Below are 20,326 nucleotides of genomic sequence, written 5' to 3' on the forward strand. Positions count from 1 at the left end.
GTCCATGTCACATCAAGGGTGATCACCCTGAGGTTTCCGAAAGATATTTTGGTCTTCTGAGGTTGGAAATCAAGTTCTTCACTCTGAAACGATGACCATGACTCAAGCAGAACTAATTTTTTTTTTTGAACATCAGAACTAAAATTTCTATCTTCGGTAGTTTCCCAAGCAATTCCATAGTAGCATCATGCTCCAAAAGCCTAGTGCCCATTAGTTTCAACTTCACCAGATGCTGGACCTCAGCTCCTTGATCCATTCTGGCAACTTTTCTAGATTTCCATACAACTTGAGGCTGTGCAGGTTTTCGGGAGGTGTGGATATCCCATCCAAGCAACCATGCAAACCTGGCATTCCTCCTGAACTCAGTACTCACCAACAGTGATTCTAGTCTGCTGAGATTGGAAATGGCCAAGCAAAACGCATGGTAATTCTTCTTGTTGATGCCGGTCACTCCTAACTTACGCAATCCCGTGAGCATTCCGATGTCCCGTAGAACGTTATTTCCGCCCCTTCTGACATTCACTTCAGATAGTGTGTGCAAATCTTTAAGTTTTCTGATCCCCCTTGGCACCATAGCACCTCTTTCATAATATGCTCCCGTCACGAGAGCTGTTATTATCATTAAAAAAAATTATCAATGAGGGAGGAAATGTATATTAAATAGTAACCAGAATCTATCAAAATTTGATAGAAAGCATCTACAATATTAGAGCATGAACAATTAAGAGGTGGCAAAGATAAGAAATTTAGATTAGCTGTGGGCCCCAATTAGTACATGATTTCTAGCAGAAATATCTTTTATGGCTATGCAGGGGCATGGGTTGGGTTGATGGATTAATCTGAATACTTTCATGGTTCTATGTATATCTGTGGCTAGTGTTTTGAAAAGTTCAAAGATTTACAATGCATTCCCATGAGCACAAATGAAAAACCAAACCATTAGCTGTTAAGTTTTAACTGCGTTTTTTTTCTTTGCAAAAGCATATAGTAGTTCTTCTGTTTCTATTCACTACGCCAGATTTGCACAGCATTGCCAGCCTCATCACTGCCGGATTTATGAGAACCGGCAGTGATGTACCTTCACTGCCGGTTATGAGCTTGAAAATGAAAAAATGATTGGGGCTGGGCTAAAACCGGCAGTGAAGGACCACATCACTACCGGTTTGTGGCTTGAACCGGCAGTGTTTTGGCGGGCACTCATCACTGCCGGTTTAAGCCAAGAGCCGACAGTGATAAGAACCGACGGTGATAAGCCTACAACAAAGGCTGCAGCCGTCCTCTCCTTTCTCCTCTCTTCCATCCCGAGAACAGAGGTGCGCGTTTGGACCCTTCCCTCCATTGTTGCGGCTGCTCTTCACCATGAAGCTAGTGCTTGGATTTTGAAGAATGGCTTGATCTTTTTGCTTTAAGGTTAGTAACAAACATCGACTCCTTTGATTTTGTTGCTTAATTAGCTTCGTTTTGATGGCTACATTGCTTGATTCTCATTCTAGTTCTTTCTCCATTCTAGAGAGCACTTTTCCAATTGGACATTTGTGTCAGGCTCAAATTATGATGAATCCATCATCCAAAAGCTTGGTGTCTATGAACACATTTAAATTCCTAGCTAATTATTCCAAGGTGGTCAAGATCATCATTGTTAGTATGTGATGCTATAATTAGTTCTTAGAAGTAGAGTAGAATAGTTGTTCTTCAATATTGTGCAATAATTATTTTTTACTACGATTTTCAATTTACAGGGCCGGGGCTACCAATTTTAATTTTTTCAATAATTAGTGTATAATAATGTTTTCCAAAAATGGTACTTTCGAGCTACAATTGTTGTTCATGAAGCTCGATTTCTTATTAATTCTTTGTAATTACTGTCTCAGTATTTTTTTGTGCAGAGATGGATCGAGAGTGGATGCATCTGTCTCGAACAGACAAGCGGTACATGCATGGCGTCAGCCAGTTTATCACCGATGCCAAAGCCCATGCTGGGAATGGGAACCCTGTCTTCGGCCCATGCAAAGATTGCAACAATCATAGGAACTTTCGTCAAATTGAGTCTATATGATCGCACTTGATTATCAGGGGGTTCATGCCAAACTATACGATATGGACTATGCATGGCGAGGTTGGTGTGAATGTTCTGCGGGAAAATGATGATGGTGTGGACATGCCTAACGTAGCCATCCATGATGCTGACGAGGAACCCGGTGTCAACACGGAACCTATGGCCACAATTAATAATGTGTTTAGGAACACGCTAGCTGACGACACTGAGGATAACGATGGCATTTCTCAGCTGCTACGTAATGTAGAGACCGGATGTCTTAGTGAAAGACAACTGAGAAAGCTAGAGAAAATGAGACAAGATGGCAAAACACCATTGTATAGGAATTGTCCAATGAGCAAACTGGAAGCTGACATCTTGCTGTTAGAGTTCAAATCGACAAACGGATTGAGCGATAAAGGCTTCGATCAGTTGTTAGGTATAATAAGGAAAATGCTCCCAGAAAAAAATGAGTTACCAGAAAAGACATACTTGGCCAAGCAAATGATCTGCCCCATCGGCCTCGAGGTTGAAAAAATCTACACGTGTTCCAATGATTGCATATTGTACCGTAGAGAAAAATACAAAGACTTGGACAAGTGTCCCAAGTGTGAAGCTCCACGGTACAAGGAAGGGCCGACAGATGAGGGTACCAAGACCAGAGGAGGTCCCGTAAAGGTCGTTTGGTATTTCCCTATAGCTCCCCGGGTGCATAGGTTGTTTGTATGTGCAAAGTCAGCCAAGCTGTTGCGCTGGCATGGCAAAGAGCGTAAGAAAGATACAATGATGAGGCACCCCACCAATGGGCATGACTGGAGGACTATCAATACTATGTTCTATAAGGACATCGGTGGGGAGGTAAGGCACCTTTGGTTTGCTTTGAGCATAGATGGGATGAATCCTTTCGACCAGGTTAGATGCAATCAGAGCACCTGGCTAGTGACGCTCTATATATACAACCTTCCACCTTGGGTCTGTATGAAGCGGTCGTACATCCAGATGCCACTACTGATCCAAGGGCCAAGACAGTCTGGGAATGACATCGATGTGTTTCTGGAACCAGTGATCGATGAACTAGTGGAGATGTTTGAAAAAGGGTGTGCCGGATGTTTGGGACGAGTACAAAAAGGAACATGTCACGATCAAGGGAGTACTTATCACTACAATCACTGACCTGACAGGTCGAGGTTCGTTGTCCGGAGAGAAGACAAAAGGCTATACTGGATGTGTCGAGTGCTTGGACGACACCGATGCGGTAAATCTGCCAAATAACTCAAAGATAGTTTATATGGGACACCATAGGTTCCTACCTAAGGATCACCCTTACCGCAGGAACAGAAAAGATTTCAACGGTACTATTGAGAAATGCTTAGCTCCAAAATATCGAGATGAGCCTACGATACTTCGAGAACTCAACAAACTGGAGGTTGTCCTTGGGAAGGGGGACAATGCAGTAGCAGCGCCTGATGGGAGCGTTTGGAAGAAAAAATCGGTTTTCTGGAAACTACCTTACTGGCCATTTCTGAGTATACGCCACTGTCTTGATCCCATGCACATCACTAAAAATGTGTGCGCTAACACTCTTAACACCTTGATGGACACCGGGGGGACATCGAAGGATTCACTAGCCATATGCCTGGACATGCAACACTTGGGAATCAGGAAGGAGCTGCATCCCGTGGAGCTAGAGAATGGCTAGTTCGAACTTCCGGTTGCGTCATGGACATTGAAGAAGGAAGAAAAGCGTGCGCTTATTTCTTTCTTCAATGAACTCAAAGTCCCGACGGGCTACTATGCTAACCCGAAGAGGCTAGTGAACATGAGAGAACTCAAGTTCAACTATGGCCCTATGAAGGCCCATGACTGTCATGTCTTTATGACTCAGCTGCTCCCTGTTGCCCTGCAGGTATCCTCCCCCCAAAGGTCCACGCCCCAATCATAAAGCTTTGCTCATTCTTCAACGTGATCTCAAAAAAGGTCATTGATGTGTCCATGCTAGAGCAGCTACATCGGGACATAGCCGAAACTCTTGTTAGGCATGAGATGCATTTCTCGCCGACTTACTTTGATATCTCATTGCATCTGCTCATTCATCTTGTTGACCAAATTAGAGCCCTTGGCCCAATGTACCTGCATCAGATGTTTCCTTTCGAAAGATTGATGAAAGTTTTTAGGAGGTATGTTAGGAACAGATTCAGGCCAGAAGGGGGCATGGTTGAAGGATGGTCAACGGAGGAGGCCATTGAGTTCTACACATATTATCTAGACATCAAAAGGGTCAGAGTTCTAGAATCTCATCATGAGGGAAGACTACGTGGCAAAGGAACGATCAGGGAGAAATCTGTTACAGTAGATGACCCTGTTTCTTTCAGACAGGCATAGTTCGCTGTTCTCTAGCAAGCCGAGGGTGTGATGCCATACATTGATGAGCACAGGCAATCGCTGCAAACTCTGTATCCGAGCAGGTCATAGGCTTGGCTGGATAAAAAACATAAGGAGGAATTTGTCAGCTAGTTGTGATGTCGCTTGCTTGGAATATAGTTGGGTAATCAACTGGATGCCTTAGCCAAAGGACCTTCGAGTACATATCTTAAGTACCAAGGGTATGAGATCAATGGATTCACATTTTACACAAAAAAGCAAGATGGAAAGAGCACATACCAAAATTGTAGTGTTCGTTTTGATGCTCACGACGAGAACAGCAACGTGCAGGCGACATACTATGGTTTCATAGTAGAAATATGGGAGCTAGCCTACGGTCCGTTGAAGGCAACTCTTTTTCGCTGCCAGTGGCTCCGGCTCGAGGAAATCAACACTGACAGCAAAGGGTTCACTACCGTTGATCTCACTAAGACCGCATACAGAGACGACCCCTTCGTCCTTGCAAGAGATGTTATGCAAGTCTTCTATGCAAGGAACAACAAGACAAAAGGAAGGTTAAAAGTAGTCCTAGAAGGGAAAAGGAAGATTGTCGGTGTCGATAGAGTGACGGACAAAGAAGACTACAGGGGCTATCAGGAAATACCTCCATTTAGGGCGAACGTACCCCTACCTATCCTTCAAGAGGGTGACGAACCTGCTTACGTACGAATTGATCACAATGAGGCCCTCATTGTTGATGGACCTAAAGATAGTTAGATTATTGTTAACTATGTAATCATTATGCAGACGTTGTATCAGTAATTCACATTGAATATTTAATTTATATTTTGTGCACATCTCTACAATTTAATTATTGACTATGTAATCAAATATTAAGATGATGTTCACAAACACTAGTATTTGATAATTATAGACCATTAATTCATTATCATAGAATTAAATAATCAAGACACAATTTTTTGTGTTATTTTAGAATATAAACTAACTGCATTATTTCTATTAATAGATAAAGAAAGAAAAGCAAAATAAGTGAACTCCCTATTCTAGCTCAGCGGTTAAGGCCGCACACTCTGTACTCTGAGACCCACGTTCGAATCCCAGGAGGGCCAAACTTTTTTGATTTTGTATTTATTATTTAGTAGTGCATTACAATGGGATAAAAGAAAAAATAAAACCATTCTAATCGAACTCCCTATCCTAACTCAGCGGTTAAGGCCACGCACTCTCGACCCCATGACCCGCGCTCGAATCTCAGGCATGCCAAACTTTTTTATATTTTTTACAAAAGGTTGAGATGGCAGGCTCTAAACCGACACTGTTTTTTTTTCATATTTTTTACCTAAAGTTGGCGGCAGGGCCCTTCACTGTCGATTTTGGTTTTAAAACCGGCAGTGATAGTTTCTATCACAGTCGGTTGCTCAAATCGACACAGAAGGCCCCATTCACTGTCGGTTTTTAAACTAAAACCGACAGTGATATGTAGATGCTCCTCACATGCCAACAATGCTCCCATGACCACAACCGTTGGAACACTGCTCCCACCTACCCCGACAACTTTAGTTCAGAAATAAAAATGTACCACAACTGCTAGCCCCTATAAAATGGCCCTCGGCCAGGAGCTAGCCTCTCCATGCATGTTGGTTTCAGCCAGACCTTATCAACCATGATACAATGTTTTCCTCTCACAACAAACCACAGATATCGTTATGCATCGTAGTCCACCAAAATGGTGCACACATGAGGTACTAGAAGAATGCTATTGAAGATAGAGCAACGCCGAAGATTGGAGATGCCACGAGGTTCACAGAGCCATCCGCTGTGGTGCCGAGCCGAATCCGATGTGCTCTAGACTATACCAAGAAAAAGGCCATGTACAGCAGAGGCATGGATTCATCGATGCCACTTATCATCTCCAACCGGTATAGCTCGTAGACCACCTCGGTGCTGTTGTTTGACCCTAGTTGGTGCTAGAAGAATGCTACTGAGGTGGTTAAATTATAATGTGTTGATACACATTGATGGTAACATTGACCTATATGCAAATAGGTCTTTGTTATCGTATATGGAATTTTAGTGTAAGGTCTTTGTTATCGTATATGTAACTTATTTCTATTTTTTGTAATTTTGTGATGTATTTCATTACTATCTAAATAAATATATCGTTGTTGTTAAAACATTCCCACTGTAGTATCTAAATAAATATATCCTTCATATATATGCACCTTCACTGTCGGTTCTATTTAGAAACCGGCAGTGATAGTCACCTTCACCGTTGGTTCTATTTAAAAACCGGCAGTGATAGTAACTTTCACTGTCGGTTCTATTTAAAAACCGGCAGTGATGTCCATGCCCCCCTATATAAAACAAACTGCCGGCCACATATATCGATCCCACCCACCCACGAACTCTCTCAGTCTCATTTCTCACATTTCACTCTCACTTCTCAAGACATCCACTCTCTCTCTACGTGATTTGGTCATGGCTCCTGCATTTTTCAATGGTATTGATATGTTGTCTTCTCCAATATTCTATCTATATTCATTTGATCTATATTTATATTCATGTTTCTTTGCATTCTACATTTATATATATTCTTATTCCTTGCATTCGATCTATATTTAATTATGTTGCCACATTTTACTTGGAAGAATTTTTTGTGCATATATTTTATGTTCATATTTTTTTTTGCATTTTATCGATCAGGTGGTATGAACAATGGACCTTCCCCACCACAAGAACCAGGTTTTCACCCTGGCGATGAGCTATTCGCTCCTAATGTGGCAATTCCACGGTTCCCTGTTCCAGCTATTGTATGAAATATTTTCCAACATCTTTTGTTTGTTGATGCTAACAAATAATTATAATTAGTTTAATATCATTGTTGCATGCATATATGTCGCAGACTATATCCCCAATAGATTGGCTACGAACAGCACTTAGCTGGTTCTTTATCTCGGACATCGTTGAGAACACGGCATCTAATGCAAGTGGTCGGCTATGGACGTGTGAACTCAGTTTTTTCATCCCTGTGAGGGGTTCAAATCATCGGAACCATATCCACGGGACGGGAATACAGAGCCCGGACATGATAAGCGCCCAATAAAGTGCCGCGCGTATTTATTTACAGGCACTTCGACGTATTTGCTATGATGTGCCTAATTTCTCGCACTTCAAGGCACTTGCTTTGAATGCTGGTGATATCCTTGTCCCGCAAGCAAGCGAATGGTTTACGAGCTACAACCATGTGGATGTGATAAAATGGTCACTTATACCTGAGTCGTGGTTATTTATTGTTTATTATTTTAATAACATTCTCTAATTTTTTTTCTTTTTCTCCACATGCAGATTGCGCTACAGGACCTTACCTATGCTGCATGTGGCTTGTGGGCCGTTCTAGACCAAGCTACGGAGCAACTCGGATACGATTGAGACTTCTGCAATGGAAACCTTGGCCAGCTCACTATAGAAGGACGCCAGTACTGCATAAGGATTACTAACAGGGACAGTGGTCGTTCAGTAGGTTACATCTATGGCCGACCATTCTTTCGGTATTGTGAGGCACGAGAGAGTGCACTCATTAGGGCATTGGACTTCATCGATACAAGCGGATACATAATCCGTGACATCAATTACCACATATGGCTATAGAGGCATGTTAATGTGCGTGGCCCGATCGATCCCGGCAGTGATTCCGATAATAATTAATGTTTATTTAGCTAGGTTTTCAAGGTCTTAGTTTAATTAGGTTCTAATTTTAATATGTACGGCTTTGTATGTTTAATTATTGTCATGCATGTAATTCGTGTAACATTCCGGTGTCGTATTTGTCTCAAAATTATTCTCAGGCTTGCACATGCCATGTGTAAAGGAAACACCAAGTTTAGAATTTTCTGGAGATGGTTTGCTACTTTCTGAGGTTTAATTGAATTTCCGCGCGACGAGACCGTTTAATTATAGGTTGAACTGAGTCTACCCACGAAAAGATCCGGAATGGTGCCAAACTTTTACACAGGCTCTAATGTGCCCTAGGGATAAGAATTTTGTGGAGGTTGATGAAAAAATCTATTGGGTCCAAGATGAAATTCACCCTCTTTTGTCTCATTTGGCACAAAGAAAAATATAATAAATAAAAAATGAACAGAAAAACCTAAGATCCTGTGTGGGGTCTTAATTTGGGTGTACATGCTTGCCAAAAAAATTTTAAGCCATTTCGACATAGGCGGAGTATACATGCTTCACAGAGGTACATGTGCCCTTTCATCGAACCATGACTATACACATAGGTTATCAAGGTTTCTGTGGTTCATAGGCATTCCAGTGTCGTATTGGTCTCAAACTTTTTCTTAGGCTTGCACGTGCCACGTGTGAAGGAAACACCAAGTTTGGGATTTTTCGGAGAAGGTTTGCTACTTTCTGAGGTTTAATTGAATTTTCACGCGACGAGACCGTTTAATTATAGGTTAAACTGAGTCTACCCACGAAAAGATCTGGAATGGTGCCAAACTTTTACACATGCTCTAATGTGCCCTAAGGATAAGAATTTTGTGGAGGTGGATGAAAAAATCTATTGGGTCCAAGATGAAATTCACCCTCTTTTGTCTCATTCACCACACAGAAAAATATAATTAATAAAAAAATGATTAGAAAAACCTAAAATCCTGTGTGGGATCTTAATTTGGGTGTACACGCTTGTAAAAAAAATTCAAGCCATTTCAACATAGGAATACATATGCTTCTATTTATTCAGTATATCAAATTTTTTTAATATATATAAACATCACTGTCTATTTCAAGAAACCGGCAGTGATGAGAAGAAACCGACAGTGATGCTTGTTATCACTGTTGGTTTATTTTGAAAACCGGCAGTGATATATAAAAAATTAAAAAAAATTATGCTAGCCCTCGGGTTCGAGCTCGGGTCTTGGGCTACAGAGTTCAGACACTTAACCGCTGCGCTAGTATAGGATGTGTACCATGGTTTATTTATTTTATCGTTTTGACCTTTAGACCGCTTAATAAATTATAAAATTAAACCAAAAAAATTGGGCCGCCCGGGATTCCAACATGGGTATCGGGGGCTAAGTTGCGGGGCCTTAACCGTTGAGCCAGTAGGAGGTGTTCGAAAGATGTGGAAAAGATAATTTACTTATGCTGTAACCACATAGGGAAATGGCCCAACAGTGATGTGACAGATGACAGACATGCTGCAACACGGTATTATCTAGAAGAGCAACAGTCTTGTTGGCCCCCTCGATCTCCGGGACATAGTGTATCATATACTACGGTCTTCGTGACAACGAGGTAAGCAAAACGAGGTCATACAAAATGCAACATCCAATATGTAAGCAAATAAAACGAGAGGTCATATGCAATGCAAAGTATCAACCCAAGGTGATGATGATCAAACAAAGGATTCGACGACATGGTTTTTTCAGCACCAGTAAATTATTACATCGACCTAAGGCATTGATTAATTAGTAGTGCTACTAATTACTGCCGGTGTTGCCGCATGCGTCGTCCCCCTGCTGCCGGTCCTCTTCGCGCTTCTTTCGCTCAGCCCTGCGCCAGCGCCGTTCTGCGTCCATCGCGAGACACCGCTCGGTCTCCTCCTGGCGGCGGCACTCCTCCTCCTCGCGGCGGCGCTTCTCCTCCTCCTCGCGGCGGCGCTCCTCCTCCTTGGAGATCTCGACGACGCGCTTTAGGATGCAGTCATCGGTCTCCTTCTGTGTGATGGCGCGGAGGTGCCGGTCCTCCTCCTCCTTCCGAGCTGTCTCCAACGAGTTGAAGACAACCTCCTCCACCGGAAGAGGTTCCGGTTCCTCCTCCGATGCGGTCTCACGGTCCGGATCGCCCTCTGATTCGGACGACGGTGTCGGGGGGCGACGTGAGGACGACGGGTTCAGCTTTGCCCATGTTGTCTTCAAGCGGCGAGGCATTGTGCATGGCGGCGGGTCGAGGGCCAGGGCGAGGTGTGCGTGGGAAGGGCAGTGCTTTGCTTTCTTGACGCGCGGTGGTGTGGCGGCCGACTATGTGCATGGGGGCCTGGCTTATATAGGTGTGTCGGTGGTAGAACTGATCATGGTGCAATAACTCGCACCCCTCGAAAGACAGAGCGCGCCTGCGTTGGGAACCACAGTTGAATCGCCATTGCACCTACGTTGGGAAGATGGAGCACGCCTGCGTTGGGAAGACGGAGTGCGCCTGCGTTTGGAAACCAGCGCGAGCAGCCGATGGATGGGTAAATGTGGCGTCTCTTCGTGGGGAACTGAAGGGCTCTTCATGGGAACCGCGCTTCATGGACCGGGTAATTAAAACAGTAGCTCTTCATATGGGAACCGCGCGACCAGCGTGGCCAGGGAGTTGAAGGGCCTATGCGCAAAAGAGGGACAGATAATCACTCAAAGGAATAAATTCCTTCAAACTTTCCGAAATTAGGTGATAGCTCAATGGTTTGTCCGCTGCTCTAGAACTTGTAGGCTTCGGTTCGATTTAGGGATGCAACACATTTATTTTATCTTTTTGACCTTTAGACCGCTTAATAAATTATAAAATTAAACCAAAAAAATTGGGCAGCCTGGGACTCGAACACGGGTCTCGGGGGCTAAGTTGAGGGGTCTTAACCATTGCGCCAGTAGGACGAGTTCAAAAGAAAACGGAAACTTATCCTACTTAACACCTAAGTTAAACCTAACTGCTACACAATGTCACTGCCGGTTTGGGGAATGACTCAGCAGTGATGTACACCATCACTGTCGGTTTGCAAGCAAAACCGGCAGTGATGAGCTATTTCCCAAAATAAATTAATAATTTATAAAATAGAACAAAAACAATTGGGCCGCCTGGGACTCAAACACGGGTCTCGGGGGCTAAGTTGAGGGGTCTTAACTGTTGCGCTAGTAGGAGTTCAAAAGAAAACGAAAACTTATCCTACTTAACACCTAACTTAACACCTAACTGCTACAGCACATCACTGCCGGTTTGGCGAGTGACCCGACAGTGATGTTCCCCATCACTATCGATTTACAAGCAGAACCGGCAGTGATGAGCTACTGCTATAAAAGTGGCGTGGGTTAAAATTATCGCAATTCATTTCAACCCCGTGCCAACCCCTCCCCCCGCGCCGCTAGAGCACCACCCCACGCCGGAGCACCGCCCCACGACGGAGCACCGCCCCATGCCGGAGCACGCCCCACATCGAAGTAGCACCCCACGCCAGAGCACCACCCCACACCGGTGCACCTCCCCACGCTAGAGCACCGCCCCATGCCGTCCACCGCCCCAAGCTAGAGCACCGTGCCGTCCGTGCCAAGCTAGAGCACCGCGCCGTCCGTCCCACCGCCGAGGCCTTCAGGAGCGCACAGACAGCTGCTTTCCCCCCTCCCCCCACGATGAGTGCATGGCTCACTGCCCGCTACGTGTCTGATGAAATGTCCCATAGCTGCTTACTTGAATCAGTTTGATCATGCAGTGTGTGCTGTCATACAGTTTGATCATGCAGCTGTGAATGCTAGAACCTAGGTTTGCCACACAATGTGTGCTATCTATTTCTTTGTGTTTCTAGATGCATTGCTAGTAAGTAGTACATTGTTACTTAGTAGCACGTTGCTCAGCTCTATTCATTAGTATACTGATAAGAACAAAAGCGTAATTTTATTTTTGGTTACCAGGATAAACATAGCAGGGACTCGTAATACTTGACAGAAATTGCTCTCTGAACGTTAATGGTAGTTTGTTTTTGGAGTACTTGCATTTTCTCTGTGAAACAAACTTATGTTTTCTCTGTGAAACCATCTTGTGCATCATTGGAGCTTGGCCAGATACATATGTGAAACCAATGGCTGGCCTCACCTCGTAGCTTGCAATTGCAACTGCGCTCCCATCAGGCAGGTACTCAATGTTTTTAGAACTGTGCCATCGATGCTCAATGTTTTTGGATGTGAGGATGGAGTATATATACTTTAGACCTATAGAACTAATATATGTCCAAACTTGTCATGGAATTCCCCATGCTATCAGCATAAAGATGCATAATTATTAACTTAAGCAAGATTACAAGTAATACATAGTTATGTAGCCTTGTGCATTAAACTGGGAATATTTTCCAACAATCCTATCTTATTATGAGTTTTTGCATGTCACTTTCCTGGGATAGTATGAGATGCATATTTGCCCCTACCAACCATGTAAGTTTCAGATCAAAGTATCACTAATTTGGAAAGATGCTTACCTGCACTGATACTTGTGAAAGAACCTCGCGCCGATGGTTGGGGGATTTATAGTGAGACTAAAGACTCTTAGACATCTCTAGGAGTATATCCAAAAGTCTTAAACTGGCTCTCTAAATCATCATTTGGTTTTTAATGAATAAAAAATATTCTTTATATCTTTCCTACATCTAACAACTATTACTAAGGCACGTGAATAGTTATTTTCCAAACACTCCTATCTATGCAATGGTCGTGTGTTATTCGTAAATATATTAAATTGTATAAGAATACATCATGTTTGAATGACAACCTAATTTACTTAAATGTATAGGCAACCATGGCATGGTATGTAGTGCATGTTGGTCACATGTCTGGGATTTATCGAACCTAGGAAGATTGCTATGCTCAAGTCAATCGTACCCTGGTAATTTGCACAAAAAATACAACACAGAAGCTGAAGCTTTTAGGGCCTACTATAGTCATCCGGCCTACCTTGCAAACCATGGGCAACCGGCCTACTATGGTTCAATGAATGCAAACCATGGCCATCCACTAGCACTGGAGATCGAAGAGAAGCCACCCGCCGGAGATGTAAAGATTAGGAGAATTGCTCCTTGGTCTTGGAAAGATGTTATGCTTTTATTTATGGCTATGGTCATCGCTTTTCTTATTTGGAAGTTGATGTAGGCTTAGTTTCATAGAAGAGTAGGTGGACTTTGTTGTATGTGGTCAATCAAACAATGAATTTGTTCTAGGTGAACATATGCTATTATTTGACTTTGTTGTATGTGGACTTATTATTAGACTTTGCATTAAACATATTATATATATATGAACATATGCTATTAGTAGTTGTCCGTGGCCAAAACTAACCACGATCGTGTCACAGCCATGACTCATCATCGCCTATTACCCTGTCGCCGAAGAACTGATCGGCAACAAGAAGCGGCTGATATCGCTAGGACGGGAGAGCTGCATGATCCGACAAATGGTGACAGTGTTAATCAGTTTGTTGAGAACGAGCAGCCATGGACCCCATCCGGCCTGCTCGATCTGGGTCAAAATGACAAAGATGGCCAGGTAACTTTGGTATCATGTCACTATGTAGCCACACACGCTAATCAATTGAGAGGGTCATAGCTTACTTAGTGTCTCTAGCAGGAGCCTCCGCCGGCTGAGGAGCCAGAGGGTTCGGGTAGCAGGAAGGCCAGATCCAAGCGAGGCGTGTCAAAGATTCCTATTGGTAGGAATGCACACTGGCACATTACTGAGTTCGATGAATTCGGGGATCCACTCTCACCACCTATAGCTTTGACCAAATACAAGACTATCCTCGGGTTACTTGTTAGGGACTTCATCCCGATTAAGTACAAGAAGTGGATTGGGAAAGATGATGACTGGTGGAGGGTTCCCGAAAGAGAGAAGGATTACATATGGGATGTCAAGATCCCAGAGTATTTCACTTTCCCAGCCAAGTATGATAGGGAGTTAGTCAAGAAAAAAGCAAAAGAAATCATAGGGACATGCTTCAAGAATTTCAAGGGGACATTGTACAAGAATTTTGTCCTCCAAAATAAAGAGCCAGATTTCGATGCTGGACAGTTTAGCAAGCAGAAGGACTTCTGGTAGGATTTTAAGGAATACATGTTATCCGAGGAGTACTTAGAACTGAGTAGGAAGAATAAGGAGAATTCACAGAAAACGACGAATCCTCATCATCTCGGCTCTCGTGGCTACACCAAAAAGATGCCAGAATTTGAGGCAGAACTTCAAAAGATGGATCGCCTTGCTGAGGAAGGCGTTCAGGTTGAGACCGCCGATTAGGAGCCTAGATCGGTATTATACTGTATGGGGAGAAATGTACGGCACGCCGAGGACGGGAGGTTTAGCTCCTCAAATCAACCCATGAGCGAACTCATCCAGAGGATCTCCCAGGTAACTGAGGAGGTGAGGCAAGGGACTCACACTTCTAATAGGGAGAAAGACGTGCTCACCCAAGCACTCAGAACCAAGGAGCACCCTGGTCGCACTAGAGGAACCGGTGTTGTTCCTTGGAAACAAGCATTCCCCCAAGAATCTAACACTTACCGGAGCCGCTCGAGGGGTAGAGCGGAACATGAGGTAGAGTATTTGAGGAGACTAAAAGAGATGGAAGACAGAATGGAAGCACAGATTGAGGCGACCGTTGAAGCATGAGTCGAGCAAATTTTGCTGTCCAAGGGGTCAGTAGTACCACAAAACCCTACTCCTAGTGCCTTTAGCCCATAGTTTAGGGGTCGCAGCAGCTGCGGATCGACCCCGCTCGATGAAGAAGAGGCGAATCTACCTCATCTGGTGGACGACATTATTGAACCCATCAATGTCAGGTTGTACATCTGTCAGGAATAGACAAAGGACAAGGTGGCGCTCAGCTAGGCCTGGCCTACGGGAGATGGGACAATTAATGGCCGCCCAATTCCACTGGGGTACGCTCGTGTCACCATTGACAGAATACTTGATAAGAAGTTTAACAAGATATCCATTGAGTACTCCGTAGCGGAAGATAGGCCAAAACTTGGTCAAAACAAGGGCTCTCAAGTGGCCTAGCACAAGCGCTTCATTAAGCTTGACCATCAATTGTCCTCTGATGATGAGGACGACTGCGAGTCTTCACCCACCCCTGATGATCACTCACCATCTCCCAACAGAGTCACTCCCCTCCTCATTCGGAGCCATCACCCCTGAGAAGACAGATGTCTCCTTCTATTCCACCTCGTTTGACTCCATCTTCATCAGCCCCGAAAAAAGAGACTCCTCCTCCTCCCCCTCCTCCTCCATCTTCATCAGCGCCGGGAAAATAGAATTCTCGTCGTCATCCTCCTCCTCCACCTTAGCCCAAAACAAGATCAAGGACATCCTCGTAGTCGTAGAAAAGGTCCTTGGATTCGGTCGCGAATGCTCCCAATGTGGACCAACAGAAAAGAAAAAGGCCATTCAGTGGAAGCGTTACCACCTTGATGAAAGAAAAATTTACAGCACATATCTCGAAGGAAGATTGTGTTAGTTTCTTCAATCTCTATGCCTCACTGCCTTCGTATATGTTGAAGTCCAAATTCAAAAGGCAAACACAGAATAAATACGCTACAACAAGAGACGAAGAAATACACAATAAAGATTTAAGGAACATACAGAAGTACGTCGAAGACAACCCAGGATTAACCATGGAAGAGGCCACGAACATCTATTATGATGTACAAGGGATGGGAACACCAGAAATGAAGTATGAAAGGGGCAATCTTTTGGTTCCCGATGACGAGTATAAAAATCTGACAACATATATGCGCCAGTTGCATGAATATTACATGGCTCAAGCAACAGAGATGGACGACTTTGGTTTTGAGGATATTATCCATTCGCCACATGTTTTCCATTATCCCGAAGAAGAGAAGTTCGATGTCGAGTGGGAGTGCTTGTTCTAGCTATACCAGAAACACGATCTCGATGTTCAAATGTTGACGCTGTGGACTATGTAAGTACCCTACACGCACGATATTACAATTAACTACTCTCTCGAGACAAATTGTTAACTTTTGAGCACTTCCCATGATTTTATGTAGGTGTATATCAAAATTTTGCATTGCAAAAAGCAAATGGGATTACATAGGCTTCTTGGACCCCTTGTGAGTCAATGAGAGGACATGTCTAGGCCTCTATGGATGTGATGTGGAAGACCTGAAACAGAGATTGATTGCTGTTTTCGATGAATTCACGATGAAGAAGAAAACCCACATACTTCTAGCCTACAACTGCGAGTATGTGTTTTTGGCTTTTAATTTTATGCTTCTTTTTTCGTTAAGATTATTCGATAATTAGGATTCTGTGATTGCAGCAAACATTTCATCTTCATTTGTGTCAATCTTGCCAAAAATCTGATCGAGGTGTGGGACTCGAAGAAAAAACCATTTCATCTTCTAGATGCACTGGTTGCAGTGCTGAATTAGTAAGCGATCCTAATAACTATTATTTTCTAGTCACACATACCGCTTTCTAATGTTTCTCCTTTTAATGTTGCTCAGTGTCCGAAGAAGACATATCGGTGGGACGCCGATCCCATTCAAGGTTGTCGAAATGGAGGGGAAGTACCTATCATAGCCGGCGGAAAACAATGAATGCGGGTTTTATGTAATGTGGGCAATGCTTCGCTACATCGGCGGGAAATCGGAAGAATCCGATAAGTTGGTGTGTATAATCTCCATTTCATTTATGTCTGTTAATAATTCAACAAAATGATTTACCGTTCCTCTTTGGATATCATCTTTTTTGAACGACAGCGCAAGAAATTTAAGCACAAAAGGCTGCTAGACATGGAGATCGTCGCACTACAATCGGAGCTAGCAAAATTCATCTTAGCCGAGGTATTGGAAAAAGATGGAGTATTTTCCATTGCACAATCCATGAGGTACAAGGACTAATATGGCCCAGAGCGGCTCGCCAGATTATTGTAGGAAGTCCGAGAAGCATGTGTGAAGTCCAAGAACATTTCTTTTTTATTGAGGGATCGAGATGTGGATAAGAACATTTGAATTGTAATCATAACATTTGTAATGTTTAATATTGATGGACCTATCGTCTACGTAGCGTATATAAAGCGAAACCCGATTCCACAAAAAAATATAAATTAAAATAAATTATAAAACAATAAAATACGAACGGGCCATCACCGCCGGTTAGCAACAAACCAGCAGTGTTGTCGTAACCATCACTGCCGGTTAGAAGCAAACCGACAGTGTTGACTTGCTCAATACTGCCGACTTGAACCATGAACCGACACTGATAGTTACGAGAACACTACCGGTTTGATCCATGAACCGACACTAATATTTACTATAACATTGCCGGTTTGAACCATGAACCGATAGTGTTGGCTTGCTCAACACTGCCGGCTTGAACCATGAACCGACACTGATAGTTACAAGAACACTACCGGTTTGATCCATAAACCGACACTGATATTTACTACAACACTGCCGATTTGATCCATGAACCAACAATGTAGGCTTGCTCAACACTGCTGGCTTGAGCCAAGAACCGACACTCTTGAAGCAACCGTCACTATCGGTTGGCACTACAAACCGACAGTGTTGTTTAACTGGACACTGTCGGGTGGAGCCAGGAACCAACACTGTTTCCTGTAGATCAGTGTTGGTTTTTAAGGACCAGCAGTGATGTCAACCCCCCATCACTGCCGATATACCACTGTCGGTTCAAAATCTGGCAGTGAAGTGGGGTTTTGAACCGGCAGTGATGTCCAGATCTGGGGTAGTGATTGACATGGTAATTCCAATCACACATTAACTAGCCTAGGTAATTGAATTAGAAGGATATGAAGAGGTAAGGTAATATTAAGAATGAGACGATTTCTAAATATAGAGTGACTAAATAATAGTACCTTTTTGTAGAATGCATAAAGAGTTTGATCAAGAGACAATCGCTTTAGCTCTGATGCTTGGCTTTCTTGCCCAGCACATAAGCTTGCAACTTCAACTTCCATCATTGACACTATGATTCGGCTTCCTTTCTTCATATTCTAGAAGCATTTTTTGATCTGATTCCACTCCTCTATGGTGGATAGGTGATTCAGCACAATGAGACACCTCTTCTTATTCACATATTCATTGAACTTCTTAGCTAAATCTTGCTCTATCTCCAGGAGAACTTCAACCCCTTTGGCTAATTGAAACTCGGTCACCAAGCTCTGGACAAAGCCTCTTGGGCTGAAAGGATGCATCACTCTGACCCATGCTCGTCCTGAAAATTTGCCTTGGACATCTTGGTTCTCATAAGCTTCCAAGATGGTGGAAGCTATGCCGATATCGCCGCTTGTTCCCCACACCATGATCACTTTAGGGTCCTCGTCATCCATGCTGATCAACTAGACGAGGACCACTCTCTGGTTCATTTGCTTTGAGGCATGACTTGCATCATCAACACCAAAGATGGCCACATCAATAGCACTAGACTGCTCCACAGCGGTGGTGGCGGCGGCCTTGGAGCCGGAGCCTTTAACGAGATGGTAGCGCGCATTCCTCTGGCTCACATCCTCGACCTTGGCCCTGAGCTCCTTCATCTGCTTGGGCACATGGCGCCGCTCAAGCAGCGTGTGGGGGAATCGCCACCAGGATTGTTGGCCCGAGATCTCTCGCACGGGTGAGCAATCCGTTCACCGGCACACTCACACACTCACACTAGGCTAGATGTTGAAGAGAGGTTGAGAACAGCACACACACGAGCTCAGCATTGGCTGGACTCTGCTACTAAATGTGGCGAACTGAACTACTCTATTCCATTGCCTTTGGTTAGAATATATACAACTCTACTATATCTTGCCAGGTACACGGGTGGTTGGCAAGTACTCGAACCCCCAACTACTACTATCTAATCCTAGTACACAGACATGACCTATTGCCATGCTGTTACAGTGACTAGATGGGACAGCAGAGCTGACTTCTGCTGTCCACCCGTGAGTGAGAGAGAGGGGCAGCGGCAGATTATAGTTTACGAGGATGGCCTCTTCAGACGAACAGCAAAATCCTAGAGGCTGTCCTCAACATCGTAGGCAGAGTCATGAACCTGTTTCACCTAGGTCTTGACCACCTTGTTGTTGTCTTGCTCCTCATGTGCTGTCATGGATATCAAGACAGAAGTCTCGACTACGGCAAATAACACCATGGTCTAGTACCAGGTGTCCTATTGACTGGATTGAGATGGGTTGACTCAAAGCAAGGTGCCACATCCACAAGGAAGCACTCGACAGGCAGCTTGACCACTCGGGCAGTCGGACGACGAGTCTGACCACTCGGGCGGTCGAACGACAGAATGGAAAATGGCAAGGGTCGTCGGCACATCGCGGCGCATATCTTGTACTAAATGCTGTAATAAGTTGATATTAGTATAGGATAATAACAGGCTCTAGTAGCTTGTTGATTAGGCAGTTATTAGTAATCGGCTGTTAATCGGCTGTTACTAGTAACTGCAACCCATTGATCGGCCTTAACTCTCCTTGGACTATAAAAGGAGGGTCTGGTCGGTGAAGGAAAGGTTAGACTCTACTGGACACTACTAGATGCCATAAGCTGTCCTGGACAGCTACTAGATGCTATAAGTAGTCCAGCACGCACACATTCTAAACTCTCGGGCATTCTGGAGAAAACTCTCTTGATAATACATACACACAAAGACAGTACGTAGAGTATTACCTCTTCCGAGGGCCTGAACCTCTAAATCTTCGAGTCTCGTGAGCCATTGCCTCTTGTTGTTCTGGTGACCCTTTGAATCTTTACTATCGAGGGATTCGCCCTCGACAGTTGGCGCGCCAGGTAGGGGGGGGTTGCCGTAAAACTTTTCCCTACATTCGACATCGGAGATGCTACAATCGTGATGGCTTCCGTTGTCTTCTCGAGCAATGTCACTGTGGAATATGCCACCAACCACTTCATCAACTCCGTCTTCCGCTTCGAGACGCTGGACTTCATCGTCGATCGCCAGGGCACAGTCACACTGATGCGTCCAACTGCTATGCAGTTGGTGGTGGCAACCATCATGTGGACTTCTAATGTTTCTGACTCCGAGTTAGGGACTTGGGATGAGGTGCCACGCCGCTGGAGGAGGCAGAGAAGGTCCCACGGGCCTCGGGAGGTCTTCATGGTGACCCCCACAAACAACA

The 20,326-nt window shown here is 44.1% G+C and overlaps 1 pseudogene; it reads right to left on the reverse strand.

Moving 5' to 3' along the window:
* Positions 1-18,190: 18,190 nt before the first annotated feature.
* LOC136480427 (putative disease resistance protein RGA4) lies at positions 18,191-19,290 on the reverse strand (annotated as a pseudogene).
* Between the last annotated feature and the right edge of the window lie 1,036 nt (positions 19,291-20,326).

Source organism: Miscanthus floridulus, chromosome 9, assembly GCF_019320115.1.
Source record: "Miscanthus floridulus cultivar M001 chromosome 9, ASM1932011v1, whole genome shotgun sequence".
Classification (NCBI taxonomy): domain Eukaryota; kingdom Viridiplantae; phylum Streptophyta; class Magnoliopsida; order Poales; family Poaceae; genus Miscanthus; species Miscanthus floridulus.